Source organism: Schistocerca nitens, chromosome 1 (genome assembly GCF_023898315.1).
Source record: "Schistocerca nitens isolate TAMUIC-IGC-003100 chromosome 1, iqSchNite1.1, whole genome shotgun sequence".
Lineage (NCBI taxonomy): Eukaryota > Metazoa > Arthropoda > Insecta > Orthoptera > Acrididae > Schistocerca > Schistocerca nitens.
In genome coordinates, this window is record NC_064614.1 from 38,265,851 (window position 1) to 38,287,729 (window position 21,879).

A 21,879-nucleotide genomic window follows, 5' to 3' on the forward strand; every position below is an offset into this window, starting at 1 on the left:
ACAACTGCTACTGGCTCTCACGACTTTTTTCCAGGGAACCACAGAATTTGTGTGTCATAGGGTGGTCAGAAACATCACAGAGGTGGTACATCAACAAGGTGGACGTAATGAACATGTAGTGCATGCTTGCTGAGCTTACTCATTCTGATGAGTAATTTTGTGGATTCAATAGGTTGTAACAACCATGAACAACATGATCTTTGACCAAGATCAGACATTCAAGCCACCATGTAATTTTAACAGTCTGTTTTTATGTCTCTTGCTGTGTACATGTGTATGACTACTGTGGAAACATATTTTTATGTGCAGATATTTGTGGGACAGTTTGTTCGGTATACCTCACATGGATCACATTCCCATACTGGTGACCCTGAAGTTTGCACGTCTTCCGCAACTACCGCACCGGGTGTTATAGCATCAACATGTTATGTGCACGCTGCCAAGGCTGCCTCACTCAACACTTTCTTTGAAGATCTGGAAGCTCAAGAACGATCGCCGGACCTCTTCATTCCTTTGCCAGTGACCGGTTCTATATTCATTCACAGTGATTCACAATCTTCAGTCACATTAACCTCAATCTTTGTCGCGCTACAACGGTCGAATGCTACACCACTAACATAAATAATGGACTCAGGTTTCGTATTGCTGGACCACTCTCGCCAACGTGTGAATTTTGAAGTGAACAATATTCAGAACTCTGTACCTAACGATCAATCGTATAATGCTCAAAGCGAACTACATTTGCACACGTACTTTGATTAACAACGGGCCACAACGACAGTTACTGTGGTGCCATGTGCAGCGCCGCCATTACCGCAAAACGCACCCGGCCACTTTCAACCGCGACCTGGTCCGGTTTTGCCTCATCTGTAAACTAATCAAGGACATTTTAGTGCATAAAACTCTCCGTACTCACCCCTCATACCAGTTGCTCAAGTTTTCGACATCTTCAACGTGTGCAAAGAAGTCAAACCTTTGGTCATACCAGATACCAATGCCGCCTCCCCCAACAACCACCCATCACCACCCGCATTCACAGGGGGCCCTGGTTCCGGCCACTCTGCCGCTCCCCTCTCCCACAGCACTGCTTGTGTCTGCCGCTCTGGCCGTCCACATTATTTCTGAGGTGGGTCAATTCAAATCAATGCCTGTAGCCTAAGGCGCAGTTTATGAGACCCCAATGCTTAGCACGCAACCACCCGTTCCCACGGTGCCGATCGTGCCAGCCGCGTGGTATTTTTGCGACACATCAAGGACAATGCAACCCGCAGTTGCTACGGACATTTCCTCAAGAAACATACCCACACCTACTGTGGCGGCCTGCTGTATAGCCATCATGGACCAGACAGTTTTCCAAGAGACACCGAAGCCGCCTTTGTCCCCGCCTCCAAGTCGTCTGCTGAAGCTGCCACCTTTTTATGAGGACAACCCAGTGTCATGGTTTGCACCTTTCGAGTTGCATCATGTGTCTGATAACAACTCTAAATTCTTGTGTTTTGTCACACACCTCCATGATCATTCAGACTTAAATTGCGATCTACTACCCTCGCCACCACCTCCACCAAAATATGAGTTCGCAAAGAAGACGATCACTGAATCACTCGCCTGCTCACCACAAGAATTAATCATCAAAATCTTGTACGGGAAACACCTAGGGGACTGAATCCCATAAGAACTCTGGTGCCAGCTTTGGTTACTTGTGAGTGAGCATACCATGCCGGACCTCACTCTGTGGGCGGTGTGGTCTGCCAAGCTGCCTACTGACCTATAGATTCACCTGCTACCGCACTTCTTCGAGTCAATCAGCTCTCGTCTCCACATCGCAGACCAACTGCATCCATTGCTACGAGAATGCTCACCACTCACCGCTAGTTGGCACAATTGCTCCCGCTTACTTTCTGCCTGCTGGCAGAGGCATGGCTCGCTCCACCTCCACACCTTCTACATCACCTGGCAGCATCCACTCACTCTCTCCACCATCCGAGCACTCCAGGATTGCCCACACACCATACGTGCCGTTATACATGCCAGAACAAATCGATAAGGACAAGCCTCCTCCACTGCCACAGTCACCACCACCACCACCACCACCACATCTGGCTCATTCGTATTGCTGGTACCACAAGGTTTTTGGCGAGGATGCTAAGAAGTGCCAGTTACCTTGCCTGCACCCAAATGCAAACTGCAGGACCTAAAAGATGCTGAGTCCTGCGGGGAACCTCATGGGCATCCTCATACATTGCACTCCATCCACTCATCCGCCCTGCTGAGTCATCATTTGTACATGACTGACATTTCGTCACAGCTCACTTTCCTAGTCGACACTGGTGCTGACGTGTTTATCATACCTATATCAATGGCTCCCCCTGTTTTTTCACTGACGAGGTCACTTCTAAGAGCTGTCAAATCATCAACATTGCAAACCTCAGGCTCTGACAAAGTTACGGTGCACCTATATCATTATTAGTGTTTTCCGTGGAATTTGTAGATTGCCGACATTGATGAACCAATTCGTGGTTATGGATTTTTTGTCCCATTACAAACTCTCTCCGAATGTAGTTCAGGACTCAGTGCTACACCATACCTCTAACTCTGAGATACTGTGCTCCAGCACTTATGTTCCCTGCTTTGCTTCTCTCATGACATGTAAGTTAGTACGTGAGTGCTCCACCCTCGCGGGCGACATTGTGACCTGCATAACTAATGTACTGTCAGAATTTGACTCGGTGGCACAACTCTGCTGGGACAATAACGAGTTGAAGGAACACATCACACACACCTACAATGAGCTCGTCACAGCTTGTAACTCACTGCTAAAACTACAGTCCACAGTTCCGCCACCTAATTGAGCTTCTCCAGCCGACACCAGCTCGGACACTCACTAAACACATTAATTGCATGTGAGGATTCACGTCTGGTAGGCTCCATACCCTCGACACGTGTCCAGTGCCTTGTGTTACAAACAGTGCTTTTAATGACAGTCGCGCGCACGACGCGACCACACATGCTGCATAATCAGCCACCCAGCATGTTGATAAACATTCCCCCTATCTCACGCACAAGACAAGTGACTTGGCAGCCATCGCTGTTCATGCGCGAGGCCAACGCCGCTCTTGCCCGCGCCCGTTATCAAGTGCAAGGTTGACAGCAGGCACTCACCGTGCGTCCTGACCCACTCCGTCCTGCGCGTGCAGCTGCCCTCTCCACACAAGCACATGTCGCACTCTCGTACCAGGCATGTGACATTTGGCCTGCCCCTTCCCACTCGCGTTAACGGCTATGCCTTGTCGTGCCCTACTCGTCCAAAAACTTCACATCAGGACAATTACCAGTCTCGTGTGCAGTTCTCAGTTTCTTCTGCCACTGATGGAATAATGCACAAGATAGTTACGACTGCCAGCCCTTCTATTAGGCACAAGGTTAGATGCCTCAACCGTATTAAGTTGCGTATGCCTCGGCAGCAAATTCACAAACGTTTGGAGGCAGGAATCCTGCAACTGTCAGACAGCAACTGGTCTTCATCAATTCACCTCACCCTCAAACACTACGGTTCTTTGTGAATGTGCGGTGATAACAGACGTCTCAACACTTGTATCATCATGGACAATTACTCCGTGCCTAACATCACTCATATGTTATCGGGCGCTACAATCTTCAGTATTATTGACAGTAAACCACCAGATTCCCGTAGCGCTGGAAGACATCCCTAAATTAGCTATTATCATGCCACTTGGTTTATTCCAATACAACTTCATGCCATTGGGCCTGAAATGATTCATTGACTCCACCTTACTACAGTTCGAGTTTTGCTTTGCATATCTGGATGACATACTCATTTTCAGCAAGTCAGCTGAGGAACATAAAAATCACTTATCCATGGTCCTCCAGACCTTGAACTCCAATAGTGTCAAAGTCAACAAAGACAAATTCCAATTCTGCCAGCCTTCCGTCGCTTTCTTGGGTTACACTGTCTCCAACGAAGGAATACAGCTTCCAAAATCTCGCGTGTAGGCCATCACATCAATGCCACCCCCTGCTACTTACAGAGAACTCCAAGGTTTCCTGGGCACAATAAATTACTACCACTGTCACCTGCCCTCTTCCGCCACCATGCAGGCCCCGCTGACAGACTCACTGTTGGGTAAACAGACTTCGGGACTCAGACCTGATTCTTGGACTGCACCTATGCTGGAGGCCTTCAATGCACTAAAGACTTCTTTAGCTCACACCATGCCCCCCGCCCATCCCGACCCGTCGGCCAAGTTGTTCATCTCTGTGGACGCCAGTGACATTGCAGTGGGAGCGGTGCTACAGCAACGCAAGGCAGACACGGCTTCCCTTCTTCATTTCTTCTCCAAAAAACTATCAACAGCTCAGAAGAAATACTCCACTTTCAATAGAGAACTCCTTGCAGTCTACAAGGCTGTCAAACACTTCTGCCCTGACATGGAGGGTTGCTCATTCTTCATCCTCACGGATCACAAACCACTCGCAGACAGTTTCTGCAACCCCCCAGAGGACCCACCCCCTTGGCGTTTCTGCCACTTTGATCTAGTCTCCCAATTCACAACCGACATTTGCTACATCAAAGGCATGAACAACATCGCCACAGATTTTTTCTCATGGATCAGTACTATTTTGCACATCCTAGACTCATCCAACCTGGCCGCCCTACAAGCCTCCTACAAATAATCTTAAGCTCTCCTCACGGACCCTCAACATTCCCTTGTGTTTACCAAATCTAAATTCCCCGGCATTGTGGACAAGGTGTGGTGCGACTCTTCTACTGGTACCTTACCCCCCCCTCCCTCCTGCACCAGCAGGCCGTCGACGCACTGCATAACCTCACTCACCCTGGCGTCCACACCACTACACAACTTGTCTCTGAGCGTTTCATTTGGAAAAATATAGAACATGACTGTCAGACCTAGGCATGCAGCTGCATCCCCTGTCAATCCAACAAAATCGGCAGCCACACCACCCCACCTCTGGGCAGGTTCGACATTCCACCAGGAGGATTTCGCCATGTACATATCGAACTTATTGGTCTTTTTCCACTGTCAGAGGGCCACAGATACATTCTACCCACAATTGACCACATGTCTGACTGGGTAAAGGCAGTTCCTTTACCTAACATCATAGCTGATACCGTGGCCAAGGGTTTCATCTACTCACCGATTGCTGGGTTCGGTTGTCCGATCACCATCACCACTGACCAGGGTCGGCAGTTTGAGTCTTCCCTGTTCACAATTTTATGTAACATCTGCGACATAAAGAACATTCATACCACAAGCTACCACCCACAAAGCAGCGGGCTGGTGGAATGGTGGCACCACGCTCTGAAAACAGCCCTCAGGTGCCACGACTGCCTCTGGTCTGAAGACCTCCCATAGGTGCTCCCCGACCTCTGCTCAGCTTTCAAGCCTGACTATCTCAGAATTTGCTTTCAGGGAGAACCCTGTCCTGCCAGGAGAACTCATTCTGCCTCAGGTACCCGACTTTCCCCCTACCAGGATTTCATAAGTCACATGCGCACTCACTTCAAGCATGGGCACCTCCTCCCACCTATCAGCCACTCCCCACCGGACACTTAGGTGCCAACCACTCTCAACACTTGCTCCCATGTGATGCTGAGAGACAATTTGGTCTGACAACCTCTGCAACCACCTTACTTCAGCCACTTTAAAGTCCTCCGGCGGGGCGATACAACTTTCGACATCATCGTCAAAGACTCTCCCCAAACTGTTTCATTACACCAACTCTAACAGCATACATGGACCCCGACGCCCCTCTGCTGGCTCAGTCAGATTCTTCTAACAACTCTCCTGCCATTCTCTCTCCCACTGTGGAGCCCAACAACAGTTCTTCTTGGGTCACCACACCGATTTTTTCACCCGACACCTCCCCTTTGCCATTTGAGGGTTTCTTGGATATGTCAACCTCCATCCCGTGTGGGGCTTTCACTTCTACCTCTCCAACTATGGAGACACCCTCTCCCATAGTCACCCTGCTCTGCAACGTACCCCCACACCGCGTGGACAACATTTGAACTGTAACTCTTGACGACAGAGTTCTCATTCTACTCACAGACACCACGACCTCAACATCCAATGACCAGCTGTACTTCAGTGCTGCACATAGCCTCACCCTCCCTCGTGAGTGCGACCTGGTGACAATCCGTGCCTTCACCTTGCCGGATGGCTCAGTTAATATCCGGGCTTGCCATATGAAATATGCTCACTATTTTTATTTACTTAAATTTGGCATATTTCGTGACAGTACCTTTTCTGTGAAATAGTTACAAGATGATATTTGTCTTGGCTTCAGTCGTCTAGTGGAAGTATGATTACACAATGCAGTTTTGTCGGCTGCAGAAATGTCCTGGTTCAATGCGTTTGCCTCATTTTTGGTGCTTCAAATACCATTTCTTCGAATGTGGTTTCTTATTAAAGTTTATATAAACAAATAGTAACATAATTCATTTTTTCCTGTTCACTAGCAAATTATTTATAATGGCGACCTGCACATTGTTCTACCGTCAACACACACCAAGAGTTCACTGCCAACTGACTACAGTCAAAGACGACTCCAGCGTCAAAGGCATTTTACACAACACACAAGCTTCCACTTGTAATCAGTCTCTTTGATATTCTTCGTCACATTTACTAATAGTAATCAATATGCTTTCACTCTCAAAAATATAAGTAAATTAACATAAAATAAGGCAAATTACAATAAAAAAAATCTGACAAAAATATAAGAAAACATTTACAATTTGGTATTGACAAATCCGGTAGAAAATAACGCATCTCCCAGATCCATTACAACTGCTCCCCAGGGCTTTTGTTGTTATGAACATATACAACAAAATCCCGACCACACTCAGTAATGGATCTGTATTACACAATTAGTACATTAATGATGCAGTGTGATAACCTCTTCCAAATTTGGACTCTTTGAATCTGTGGACTTGTTACTGGCTGTTGTTGCAATGATCCTTCCCCATCAATCTCATACACAAAAAATTCAAGTAAAGAAATTATTTAACATGACAAATATACATGGCATAAAACATACATGAGAAATATTCTAACATACAGCATACAATTGAAAATAATAGTAAGATAAAACTCATTTGCTAGAATAAGATATCTACAACCACTTCTTTGGTCACACTGTGCCAACTGGCTCTTGAACATATATAGTGTAGTGGTTTTTTTTATTTGCCTTTTATATATTTTTACTTCTGATTTTCTTTTTGAATTTTTTTTACTCATGTTTTTTTTGTTTTGTATATTTTATTGCTTATGATTTTCTTTTTAAATTTTTTATATATTTTTTTACTCATTTTTTGTATTTTTTGTTTTTTGCTTATGATTTTCTTCTTTTATTACAGCTAAAGATACATCAGTATTATCTAAATTTTTTGCAATTATTTATGTACACTTGCCTCTCTACTACAATAGTACTACAAGTCACATTCTTGTGAAGAGTACTTTCACTCCCCACAACATCAGTATAAAGAATAATAAATTGCTCATGAACCATGAGGCTTTATCTAAAATTGGTTTTGAAACTTATACTTTTGCATGCATGTCCTCACATGCATGCCTTTACCCACAGGGAAGCCTTATCTTCCAAAAATTAGAAAAATTCGGAAATGCTCACTATGGAGACTTTTTTTTGTAAAAAAGTAAAAATACATCTCTCTCTCATTCTTTGTTACAACAGTGTTTTTTTCATCAGTTTCAATTAACATGTGACTTCAAATTATTAATTTATACATGCAAATATACATACTTGGTTGTACAGGTAGTTTTGTTCCAGCAAGAATATTCCAGTGGAGGACTTTTGTTTTAGATGAAAATAGGTTATTTAAATTTTGAAATTATGATTTCTGTTTATACAGTTTTACTCCACCATCTTTTTTTGAAACTACTACTAGAGAATTATTATATGCACTGATACTCATTTCTATTATATTACATCCTTCCATCTTTGTCAGCTCTTTCTCAACAGCAGGTCTTTTTGATATTGCAATACTGTATGGTTTTATGAAAAATTGTTCATGAGGTTTTGCCTGAAGCTCACACTGATAACCCTTTACCTTACCAGGTATATCACTGAAAACATCACTGTATTCCCACAGCAGATTTTCTAACTGTTGTTTTTGCTATCCAGATAAATTTTGTGTTTCTGAAATTTTCAAATTTACTAAATTCCCAAATTCAACTTCATCAGTATCAAATCTATGAATTTAAATATTCTCCAATCTATTTTCTTTTAGTAAATTGATACTGTCAAAATTTCCATTACTCTGATCACCAAGTGTGTTCACAAATTTTGTCTGAATGTATTCCCTTTCACTAGTTTCTTCAAAAGTTTTCTTCCAACCCAATCAAATGCTGTATTTACTTTTACTATCCAATTCATACCCAAAAGAAAATCCTCATTAAATTCCTGAATTACAAAACATCCATGTGTGAACGAACAACTTGCCTTCAATTAAAAATGTCACTAAAGCCTGGCTTTTTACCAATTTACTGCTCTTCCCAGTAGCGCCTTTTATCTTTACCCCAACAACAGGCATTTCAACATAATCTTTCCCCTCTTTCAATTTCTTGCTTAACCTTTCAGATATTCCCGAGATCTCACTTCCTGTATCAATTAAACATTTACCAATCCATGACCCAATTTGAACTTTTATATAAGGACTGCAAAATTGATCGCTCTTCTCAGAACCTGTATCCTCGTGTAATAAATCACTTTCAATTTCCCCAAACCTATACTTACCAGAATCATATGGTATACCATTATATGTATTATTTGTCACAGTTATAAAATTTGCACAAGATACAAAATTGTCATTAGTACTCTCTATTATCTCAAATAGCCAAGAATTTTCATCCAAATCACATTGTATACTATTGAAGTACTTATCCTTCAGCTTTTCAAAAATAAAATATCTCATCTTTTTCCACCACTCAGGACATATAGTTTCACATACATTAATAAACATCTTTCTCAAGTTCTTGTCAAAAGAAATAGTTTTACTGTTCAGCCATAGATTCATAAGAAATGTGTGTGTGTCATTAGTATCTGTAAAAGTTTCACTTAGGCTAGAAGTTATACATGTGTCATCATTATTTGTGTAGTCCGATTCTTTACCAACAACATCAAAATTCACACTTTCACATACACCCTGCTTGTGAGCCTTATTCATCCTGGTAACATCCCTGGGAATTTCTATAATATTCTCACTATTTAATCCATTTTCAACCATGTGTACACCTAACTCCCTATTTAAACTAATGAAACACCTTTCCTCAACATCATCATCAATACCATTACCATTATTATCAACTTTATCATCAACATCATTATCATTATACATATTCAGGTCATACACATTAAAATTATCCCCTAAAATATTATTTCCCCTTTCTAAAGTTACCAGATCCCTTTCACCAATATTTTCATTCTCACAGCATGCATTCTCTCTTACATTCACACACGTCTCTGAACTGCTACAAATTACATCATCTGAAAAAGTGTTGTTCTTTTCTGCTCAAGTGTAAAACTCTGTCAAATTAAATGAATCACAATTACTTTTATCTACTGTATGTTCTTGTTTACTGAAAATTTTATCTTTATCAATATCATCATTATTTTCCTCTTGAAATTTTTTCAATAAGTAACAACTAATAACCTCATGTGACAGTTTAGGTTTGGAACTGTCATGTTTGGGTTTTGATAGTCACATCCATTGGTCCTTTCATCATGCTCACCTTCTGCCTCAACCTTGTGGACCTTCATGGGGGCGTCTACTCGTTTTTTATTTCCTGAATTACAACTGGTTCCTGTTTGAACTGCTGATAGTGGTTCTGCCAATGTCTCTGATTAACATTCCTGTTCCCATTCCTATACCAAACATTACCTGATTGTTGGTAGTTTCTGCTGTACTGATCTCTAGCAAAATTTCTGTGATTTTGATCCCTAAAGTGTTCTCTATTTTGTTGATTATTTCCGCAAAAATGTTGTTCTTGTTTTGGATGAAAATTATGGTCCTTCTTTTGAAACTTGTTATATCCCCCTGAATTTTGACTGACGCCATGATAATTGTTTTGTTCCCTTTTTTGAAAGTTATCATTTCCCCAATTTTGACCATTACCTTTCTGAGTAAACCCACTGTGTGTTCTTGTTGTTACCCTATCCAACTTTTCAATATAATTGAGAAACTGCTCTACATTACTATCAGGACAATGAACGAAACTCAACTGCATTGCTGATGGCAATCTTCTCTTTAAGGTATCAATTTTGATCAAGTCATCCAAAGGTTTTGTTAAATGAATAAGTTTTTGAAGTTCACTTTTACAAAATTGTTTCATGCTCCCATCTGATTGTCTATAGTTTCTCCCATTCAAAAATTCACTTTTGATTCTAGTTTGTTTAAGATCATCCCAAAAATTTTCCAGAAATTTGATTCAAATTCTGAAAAGGTCATCCCCACAGTTGCAATCCGGTTTGCCCAAGTCAAAGATTCCCCTTCCAAGAATTTTTTCACAAATTTAATTTTCATATCATCTGGTGAGTGAGGTAAAAAACAATCCTTACAATACTGTATAAAAATCAACGGGTTGTAAGGGTCCATCTACCAAAAAGAGCTTCACTGGAATATTAGATACAAGATTGCATGTGTTGACATTGTGATTTTTGCTTTGAAATTCAATGTCAAAACTTTCAATTTTTTCGCTAAGTTCTTTGACAGATTTTTTGTTTTCTAAATCATTGCATTCTAATTTATTTTCTAGAGTAACCAAACGATTGTCAGTTTTTTGTTCTACATTTTTTACTAAAACTTTTGTGTTCTCATCCAAATTTTTAATTTCCCCTTTTATCTCATTAAAATCAATTAAATTTCTTTCCCTATCTGCCAGTAACTCATTTTTTACAGTATTAATTTCATCGCTCAATTTAGCATCAATTTCATTTACTTTTGCTTCCACAGATTCAATTTTTTCCTCAACACTGCCAACTCTGTTCGAAAGATCACCCACTTGGGTATTGACTGCTTGGACTTGCAACAAAATGTTATCAATTTTTTCATCTCGGTAAGTCTTATTGTCGTCAACTGATTGTTTAGTTTCTTTTGTGAAATTTACAAGAAAACTTTTTAAATCAAATTGATCGGTTCTTTCTGTTTCATTTGACCTGTCCTGATTTTCGAAGTCTATTAAATTACTACTTTCTACTTTAGGCACAATACTCTCGAAAATCTCATAAGTCACTGTGAAGAAAAAAAATTTATACACAACAATTACAAAACAAGATAAAAAGATTGATTTAACAAAATACCAGGGTTTTGTGACTTATCTGGAACACTCTTCTACTGTTGCAAATCCACGTTTTCCATCCATGCGATTGTTGACCAAAATTCTTGAAATTTTTTCTTCTGTCGAAAATTATATTTTTTGCCGAAACATTTCTTCTCCAAAACTTTTACTTCGCGATGAACACAAATACTGTAACACACATTCTGAAAAACTGGTATGAACACACAAAAATTTTCTTCTTCATAGCACTGTTGAAGATCACGTGAACACAATATCCCGGCTACAGTCCCCAGTTGAAATATGCTCACTATTTTTATTTACTTAAATTTGGCATATTTCGTGACAGTACCTTTTCTGTGAAATGGTTACAAGATGATATTTGTCTTGGCTTCAGTCGTCTAGTGGAAGTATGACTACACAATGCAGTTTTGTCGGCTGCAGAAATGTCCTGGTTCAATGCGTTTGCCTCATTTTTGGTGCTTCAAATACCATTTCTTCGAATGTGGTTTCTTCTTAAAGTTTATATAAACAAATAGTAACATAATTCATTTTTTCCTGTTCACTAGCAAATTATTTATAACGGCGACCTGCACATTGTTCTACCGTCAACACACAGCAAGAGTTCACTGCCAACTGACTACAGTCAAAGACGACTCCAGTGTCAAAGACATGTTACACAACACACAAGCTTCCACTTTTTTTTTTTTTTTTTACTTTATTGTTATTTTGACACCTGAACAATCAGGTAGGCTGGCAACAAGCTTCCACTTGTAATCAGTCTCTTTGATATTCTTCGTCACATTTACTAATAGTAATCAATATGCTTTCACTCTCAAAAATATAAGTAAATTAACATAAAATAAGGCAAATTACAATAAAAAAATTCAGACAAAAATATAAGAAAACATTTACAATTTGGTATCGACAAAACCGGTAGAAAATAACACATCTCCCAGATCCATTACACATACCTACATCACACCATCCACCATTCCGCCCGCCTGCTCACAGGCTGGCTGCTGCATCATCCACCTTCGCTGGCTCAACGACTTTGAGCTGCACCTGCCTCCCATCTTCTGCCTCTGTACCCTGCCCCGGTTGAGGTGGAGGTCCCATTCGTGCGTCTATCACCTCGTACGACCACCTACATCGTCAGTGCCCACACTGTCTCCAGCAAAGACTCACCTGTGGTTCATACTGCAGGTGGGAGGGGGAGGCAACATGATCTTTTGACTGAGATCAGACATTCGAGCCACCATGTAATACTAACAGTCTGTTTTTATGTCTCTTGCTGAATACATTTGTAGGACTACTGTGGAAATATATATTTATGTGCAGATATTTGTGGGACAGTTTGTTCAGTATACCTCTACACGCATCATTTCCCACAATGTAATTATATAAACAAGTTTCAGTGTATGAAATTTCATGCACCATCCTGTACTAGATCGTCTGTAATTCATGATCACCATTATTGCTTTCTTGTTGTTGTCATTCTGCTGGGAGGATTTCAGTTCGGCTAATCACTAAACACAACTGTTCATATCCAGCTGAATAATGAGTGCCAACTTTTCATGTACCAAGAGTGGTAACTTTTGTATTAGAATTAATATTAATTCTTTCTTTTTAATTATATCATCGAGGGGGGGAGGGGGGGGGGCATTGTAATTCTACTATTTCTGCTCAATCTCTTCCAACAAATATAAGATCTTGTGTAGTTCAATGGTGGAAGAATTTTTTATTTTATATCTGATTGGTTTTCTCGGGTCCAAAATTTACTGAATAATGCTGCTTTATATTCTTTGTTGTTGTTGTGTCTGGATCCCACTCCAGTTACTGATGGGCCTGGGTGCTCATGAGTCCTCTCCATTGGGCTCAGTCCTCCCACCACTTTTCTTCCTCCACTTGCTGCCAGATCACACCTCCCCCTTCCACAGATATTCTCACTCCCATTTTCCACCATGTTCTTGGGCACCCTCTAGGTCTTTTTCCATCCACCTTTGGTTCTTCCATAATTTTGGGAAGTCTCTGCCCATGCATCCTCTTAACATGCCCGTACCATCTTAATCTCTTTTTTTCTATTTCTTCTCCCGTACTTTCTTGTTTAAGGTCCTTTCTAATATCTACATTTGTTACTCTGTCAGTTCTTGTTATTCCCTTAACTGCACTCAGAAATTTCATTTCCCCTGGCTTACAGTCTGCTCCAGTCCCTTTCTGTCATCCATGTTTCTCCTCCATAGGTGACAATATGGAAGTAATAACCCTTATACACAAGGAGTTTTGCTATTTCTGAAACTTCCTTATTCCAAATCAAGTGTTTTATTGTTTGGTACAAATTGCCTCCTCCTGTAACCTCCTATTAATTTCACTGGTTATTCTTCCATCACTAGATATTTCACTCCCTAAATAAGTGAAACTGTCTACCACTTTGAGGAGTTCTCCATTCAAAGTAATATTCTCGTTGATCCCTTTGTCTCTTCCAAATACCATTACTTCACACTTATCTTTATTTATTTTTAATCCATAACTTTTCATTATTGCCTTCCATGCATCAAGTTGTAAATGTACATTTATCTCTTTATCGCCCCATATCACCATATCAAATCTTTGTATGTGGAATAATTTTTGAATACAGTGACACTTCAGGTATGTGCAACACCTTACATGTGGCTGATGCATATATCTATTTTGTCTTTTCTGTATAAGGGTTTCAAAATGCATGTATGAACTGTTTGATAAAAGCTGCTGCTTGGACATAATTTCTGGCTTCATAGTCACAGAAATGTTGTCCACTCATCCCACTGTTCACAACTGCTTGAGGCAATTTAGCAATGTTACAACCTATTAAATATAGTGCTGCATGAAAGCAATGTTACAATCTATTAAACATAGTGCTGCATGAATCTCTACCTGTATCAACTATTTATTTACTTTTCTCTATCCCTTTTCACATTCTGAAACTTTCCAGTGAATTTTGTCTACTTCACTCATTGACTCATTGGACTGTGTCTCACTCCTGCCAGTTGACTTGATAACCACCTATTTGTTCTCCCCCCTCCTCCCTCACCCAAGCACTCTCTGTCTTAACATTTTGAAATTCAGTTCTGAGTCCATTATGTTTGGCCTCAAATTCATTTCAGAGATCATCATGCTTTTGATTAAATGTATTAGTGAGGTCTGTTCACTGACTGCCAATTGCATTCCTTCATTTATTCTAACTGTCCTGCATATCCCTTTTAATTTCTTGGTGAAAGTTTTTAATTTCTTGCAATATCTGAAACATGAAGTTGTTACCAATAGTGTTCATTACCATTTTCTAACTAACAATCAGTGCAAAACTCCACAGCCCTAGTTTCACTTGCAAATGCCACTATCTTCTATTTCACTGTTCACAGAATTAGCAAAATTTAACATCTGTTCTTTGTTAACTTAAACATTCAATTGTCCTTCTTGATTAACAATATTGTCACTGTTTTGCTCCATATCAGTCATAGTAATAATGTTGACCATAGTCCCCATTTGTTACAAGTCAGTTGAATCATCAATAACAAAAGTGAGTTTTCTGTTTTCTTGGTTTGAAAGCTCCACTCATTCCAAAACATATATTTCAGACAGCTGTGGATAAGGTTTCTCCCACTATTAAATTATGCAACACACAATTGAATTCAATTTGAACACTTTATTAGTGTAAATCATCTCTCCACCATACGAGCACTTCAAATATGCATTTTTACTAATACTGTGAGCCATAAATTAAGTCTGCAAATCCAAAACACTGTTTTGCTTCCTAACTGGTCTGTAATTCATAATCTCACTGAAGTGGCATGTTTGACCCCTTTTTTTGCAGAGTGCACTTAGCGAAAATACAGTAAAACTTCTAAATAACATTTTTTTAAAGAGATCACAAATTCTGAACACTGTATACAGGAAAATTCTGTAAAGAAGAAGACTTCCAACTGATAATTATAAAACTCTAGTCAAATTTTACTGGGGATGTATTACAGAAAACACAGTAAATGGTACAAATTAAAAAAGAATTAGCTGCAAAAAATTACTTCAATAACTAAATTGTAAAACACAACTTTAGTCAAATTTTCACAAAAATCAATAAAATTACACTATTTGAACATTGCCTACTGATACCTAGCATTTTTTGATGTAGTGAAGCAAGCATATTTGCTTCCTATTTCTTCTGGACTGTATCAGAAACATTTCTTGCTCCAAGTGAGAATGTTACGCTACTCTAGTGTCCACAAGTTTATGGACCATCATGAACCCTCTGAATGTTTCAAATCCTTCAGCTGCCTTAATGTATGAGGGCACAGGGTTATCTTCCATCTCACTATCACTTTCATTTTCACTTACATTTTCTGTGCTTCTCTCAGCAGTCAATTCCTCAATGCTCAGCACTCCTGTGGTAGCCACATTATCATCTAGGGTCACAAAGTCCTCCAAAGTTACATAATTATTTCCTGTTAATTCATGGAACTCCTGCAATTCACAGACAACTTCTTCCACTTGGGCAACCACCTCATCATATGGAATCCTGCTTTCACTAAATAGTTTTTGATGGTTTGAGCACTCACATGCCTCCATGAATACATAATCAAATTTTTACCTTAAATTGTGTGTTACAACTGGCTTCCTGGCTTTCTTTGGTCTATGGTATTCAAGATCTTTCTTACCAGAGCTGTCCTATATTTAAGCTTAAGGACATATATTATGCCCAAGTCTAGAGGCTGCAGACAGCAGGTACGATTGGATGTCAGGAAAATCACTTTTGGATTTCTCAGAAATGAAACATCTGGTGGATATGCTGCACATCTATTTACAAACAACAGCACTCTTCTTGAAGTGTTCCCCTATCAAATTCCCTAATGAAATTTAAAAATACTTGCATTGAAAATTAGAAATATGCTTGAAGGACCTTGGATTTTTAGGCTTCCCAATGACTAAAGATTTTATTTTCTCATTGCCATTCAATGTTTTTGTACAACAAAATGGTAAGGCCCTGCTTGCTTTTCATATTACATGGCAATTTCATCATTAAAAGTAAATGTTTTGTCCAGTATTAAATTAAAGAATTGTCAGAGTTAAAAAAATGTTACATAGCTCATGGCCAGTTGTGAGATTAGGAAGAGTCTGCATCCATTGAGCTACAGTCTGCTAGTCCACACTTTCACTCTCCCCACATTCTGTTTCATACACAACATGCCACTGTCAAAATTTATCAGTTCATCTATTGGTATAAGATGATCATCAACAAAAGCAAAATGAGGATAATGGAATGTAGTCGAATTAAGTCGGGTGATGCTGAGGGAATTAGATTAGGAAATGAGACACTTAAAGTAGTAAAGGAGTTTTGCTATTTGGGGAGCAAAATAACTGATGATGGTCGAAGTAGAGAGGATATAAAATGTAGACTGGCAATGGCAAGGAAAGCGTTTCTGAAGAAGAGAAATTTCTTAACATCGAGTATAGATTTAAGTGTCAGGAAGTCGTTTCTGAAAGTATTTGTATGGAGTGTAGCCATGTATGGAAGTGAAACATGGACGATAAATAGCTTAGACAAGAAGAGAATAGAAGCTATTGAAATGTGGTGCTACGGAAGAATGCTGAAGATTAGATGGGTAGATCACATAACTAATGAGGAGGTATTGAATACAATTGGGGAGAAGAGGAGCTTGTGGCACAACTTGACTAGAAGAAGAGATTGGTTGGTAGGACATGTTCTGAGACATCGAGGGATCACCAATTTAGTATTGGAGGGCAGTGTGGAGGGTAAAAATCAGAGGGAGACCAAGAGATGAATACACTAAGCAGATTCAGAAGGATGTAGGCTGCAGTAGGTACTGGGAGATGAAGAAGCTTGCACAGGATAGAGTAGCATGGAGACCTGCATCAAATCAGTCTCAGGACTGAAGACCACAACAACAACAACAACTATTGGAAGCCTTGAAATTTTTGACCCCTAACTGGAAAGCTATTTGCAGCACCTTTCCCTTAAGAATAGCTCCATTTATGTGGATTTTTTAGGCATGTACTTTTGAAACTAAGTTATTAAAACTTGTTCCACTTCATTGTACATCTAAGATTCTAAGATTTCATATGCTTCAAATTTGCATATGCATCAAATTTCCACACTTCTCAGCAGCTTCCATTATGGATGACTGGTGTTTCAGTATAGTGTTGAGAGCTTAGGGGACCAGTTTTAATTTCTACACTAGATCCACCCAACTCATATGATGATAGCCCCTACCTATTTAATAATCAAAAATTTCTGGAATGGAAATCTTCTTCCACTTCTCAGCCATCTCTACATTCAATGAAATACCTTCCAGAAACCTTATATTGGTGACCTATACTTTTTTTACAATTCACTGCACTGCACTGTATCCAACGTTGTTTATCCATCACTAATAATAATAATAATAATAATAATAATAATTTTATTGTCTTTAAGCCATTACAGCAATAGACAAAGTCATACATATAATACAATACAGTACAGTACATGCTATAAAAGGACAGAATTGTTAAGAACTTTACAGTTTAATATCACAGGTCATGAAATCCTTTACATTGTAGAATGGGTTTACAACTAACCAGTCATAAAGTGTTTGTTTGTATTGTTGCTCTGGTAAATTTTGTATACCTTGTGGAAGTTTGTTAAATAATTTGTGGCCCATAAGTTCATAACTGTTAACTGATTTTGACAGTCTGTGGTAGGGCGTATAGATAGAGCTGTTTGTCCTAGTGCTGTAACAATGTATATTTGCCCTGCGTTTTACTTTAGGTAAGTTCTTTTTTGTGTAGATTAAAACATAATAAATATATAGGTTTATTACTGTCATGATTTTTTGTTGCGTAAACAAAGGTTTACAATGAGCCTTGTATGGTGAGCTTGTAATTATCCTAATAGCTTTCTTTTGCAGCAATAGTATATCATGCACACAAGTGGAGTTTCCCCATAAAATAATGCCATAGGATATGATGCTTTGGAAAAATGAGTAGTAAGATACTCTAACATAATTTTTAGGTACACAGTGCATTAATCGCCTTAACAAATAGATTACCCTAGACAATTTACTGCTAATATACTTAATATGTGGATTCCAAGAAAGTTTATCATCCAAATATACCCCCAAAAATTTAACACAACTAGGATCATCTGATGGAAACTTGTCTTTTAAACTAAATACCATCTGCTGGGTTTTGCTTTCATTAAGCAAGAACCCATTTGCTTTAAACCAGAGTGAAGCTTGCTCAATTGTCTCTGTAACACGTTTTAAGGCTATTAAGATCATTACTGCTGTTCAGAAATGTTGTATCATCAGCATAGAGTACTGTTCTGGATTTGATAAATGATGGCAGGTCATTTATCATTATTAGGAAAAGGAAAGGGCCCAGCACGGATCCCTGCGGAACACCTACCTCAACTTGTTCTATACTGGACATTTCTTTCCCAACACAGACGGCTTGCTTACGGTTTTGTAAATATGATCTCAATAGCTTAAGGCTGTTACCTTTAACACCGTAAAAGTCCATTTTTTCGAGTAGTAGTGTATGTTCTACACAGTCATAGGCTTTGCTTAGGTCACAAAAAGTCACTTGGGCAAAGCATTTATCTTCAAATACTTGATGGATGTATTTAACAACATTGTCTATGGCATCAATGGTTGACAGGTTTTTCCTAAAGCCATACTGTGATCCACTTATTAATCCTATGTTGTCAAAGTAAACAGATAATTGTTGGTAAATTATGCATTCTAGAACTTTTGAGAAAACTGGGACTATGGATATTGGCCTGTAACTTGAGACAGAATTTTTATCTCCTTTTTTATGTACTGGAACTACCCTAGACAGTTTAAGCTCATCAGGGAAAAAACCCTCCAGTATACACTTGTTTATACAATATGTTAGGGGGTACACTATACAGTCTATTACTTTCTTAAGCATGTTACAAGACAGGTCATATATGTCTACACTGTCTGATGATTTTAACTGCTTCACTATTCTTAACACAAAACCAGGTGAGACCTCAAAAAAATTGAAGGTACTTGTGTTTGTTGATGACCTAGCAATATTTTTTGACAGTAACTGTGATGAGCTGATTTCAGGTTTAATTATAGCACTTCCTACTTCCTCAACTGATTTAATAAAAAAGTCATTAAATTCCTGAGGAGAGATACTAATTTTGTCACTTCTTTTATCTTTGGCGACACTATTTATTAGAGTCCATGCTGCTTTGCACTTATTGGTGGATTTCTCAATACTTCTGAGATTGTGTGCTTGTTTGGCTTCCACGATTGCTTTTTTGTACTCATTCCTAGATCTAACATAGGCTAGTTTAGCATGGTTGGTTTTCAGATTTTTATAAATATTGTACAACAACATAACTTGATTTTTCATAGTAGACAGCTGTTTTGTGTACCATGTATTTTGTCTATTTGGAACTTTTGCTTTTAGGACTCTGTCAGTTACTTTGCATTTCTTTATTGGTATGCAGTCATTAAAGTGTCCCAGAAATGCTTTGAGAAACCTATCAAATAGTACCTTTGCTGGCAGATAATTGCTTAGAGTATAATGTGTCTCATCATAACACAGGCCAAACCAATCTCTGTTAGAAAGGGACGTACGAAACCTGTCAATTTTCTCATCTGTGACTGGTCTAGTGACCACAACTTCTGGGACAAACTTATTTACATAACTCTTATCAAGAGGGAACCTACTTGTATAATTTAAAGATACTGAATCATGATCAGAATATGGAAATACTGTCACAAAACATGATTCTTCTGTTGTTTTAAAATTTACAAATATATTGTCAAGACATGCATGTTCTCTTGTAGGTTTGTTATTGACTGAATGTAAGTTGCACTGTCTTAGTAGGTTTTGGAGTTCAGTGACAGTACGTTTTTGTGTTGTTACATCGAATTCAGCATTCACATCTCCACCTATCACAATATCATAATGTATCCATCTAGTATCTGTAAGTACATGTAACAGCAGGTCCAGTTTTTCTAAAAATACATTGGTTATACCCTTAGGTGACCTGTACAGGGAAATTACAACTAACTTAAAACTGTCTATTACTATACCAGCAGCTTCAAAGTTCTGTTCATCACACACAAAATCTAGATCTAATCTATTGAAAGTACTGCTAAATGACTTGTTAACATATATTGCCACACCACCTCTTAAATGCAATTTTCTGCAGTAGCTACTGGCAAGAATATAATCATCAAATTTAATAAATGTAAGTTCACTCTCACTAGCCCAGTGTTCACTTAAACAAAAGATATCAAACTTATTTTCTAATCCAAAGTCATTGACAATAAATTCTTTATCCCTTACTCCTTCAGTGTTAAGATAACAGATTATAAAATCAAACCTGTCTTTCTTTACAGATGCACTATTTTGCTGAGAGGCTATTAAATCTCTGGCACTATTTATCTTATGGGCTTCTTCCCCTTGCTGCCTTCTACTAAAAAATCATTTAGACGTAATGGAGGTACAGTTTTCTGTTTTCCCACTACACTTGATACTGCTTCTACTCTTGGAGGTCTCTTCGCGTCTTCTTGTTCATGGCATGATCTAAGTGGCTGGGTTCCCACTGTAGGTAGTTCAAATGTTGCTGCAGAATGGACAGCTGGATCACCTGTTGGTACACTTGTTGCTGAATATGCTGCCACTTTTGCTGTTTCTGTTATCTTAGTTCCTGAATGAGGTGTTCTACCTGTTGTAACTGTAGTTACAGCTTCCTCTCTCCCAGCACATTCTTTTGTAATCAGTGATACCTGAAGTTGTGTTACTGCTGCAACTGGAATACATGGTAGGGAAGATACTTTGCAGGCGTCCTTTACCAGTGGTAGTGGAATAGGATCACTTTTCTTACATCTAGGAGACTGTTTTACATTACCAATGTTCACTGTTTACTCAAGCTTAAAACAATGAAATGGTGTCAACAAGACAGATGGCAAGCCTGATGGCCATAGCATCTCATGTGACAGGCACTGACACAGACACTGACACAACACTCAGGCTGACATTGGCCTTTCATAACCAGTGCAAATCAATAGAATGGAAAATGAACCATTAAATGTAAGAGCATGTACACTTAGGCTACCTTATCTACAATTCAGCACCCACAATCTTCCCATTTCATATCAAAACAAATTTCTAAAACAGATAGTTTTAAGATCAGCTGATTCCAACTGTGACACACTGGGGTTTTATTAATAGCATACTATATCTCTGCATTTTGTGAAGTGCACAATTTTACATTTCAGATCATTTAAGCAATTTGCCTGTTTTCACATCATTCTGAAAAGTTATCAAGGCCTGGATATTTGTGCTGCTTTTTTCAGATAGTATTTCATTATAGATAATTGTATTGTCTGCAGAAAGTCACTAATATGCAATATGAAGAACAAGGGCCCCAACACTTTCCTTGGGCAGTCCTAAAGTTACTTCATCTTCTCTTGAGGACTCTCTACCCATGTACACTTATTTCAAAATCATATACACCTCATTTTATAACTTT

General features: G+C 39.0%; 2 protein-coding genes across 2 annotated transcripts in view; both read right to left on the reverse strand.

The window, feature by feature from the left end:
* LOC126240775 (serine/threonine-protein phosphatase 6 regulatory ankyrin repeat subunit C-like) overlaps positions 1-21,879 on the reverse strand; it is an 881,520-nt gene that overhangs the window by 656,431 nt on the left and 203,210 nt on the right. The gene's annotated exons all lie outside the window — the stretch shown is intronic.
* LOC126240759 (serine/threonine-protein phosphatase 6 regulatory ankyrin repeat subunit B-like) overlaps positions 1-21,879 on the reverse strand; it is a 381,053-nt gene that overhangs the window by 232,900 nt on the left and 126,274 nt on the right. The gene's annotated exons all lie outside the window — the stretch shown is intronic.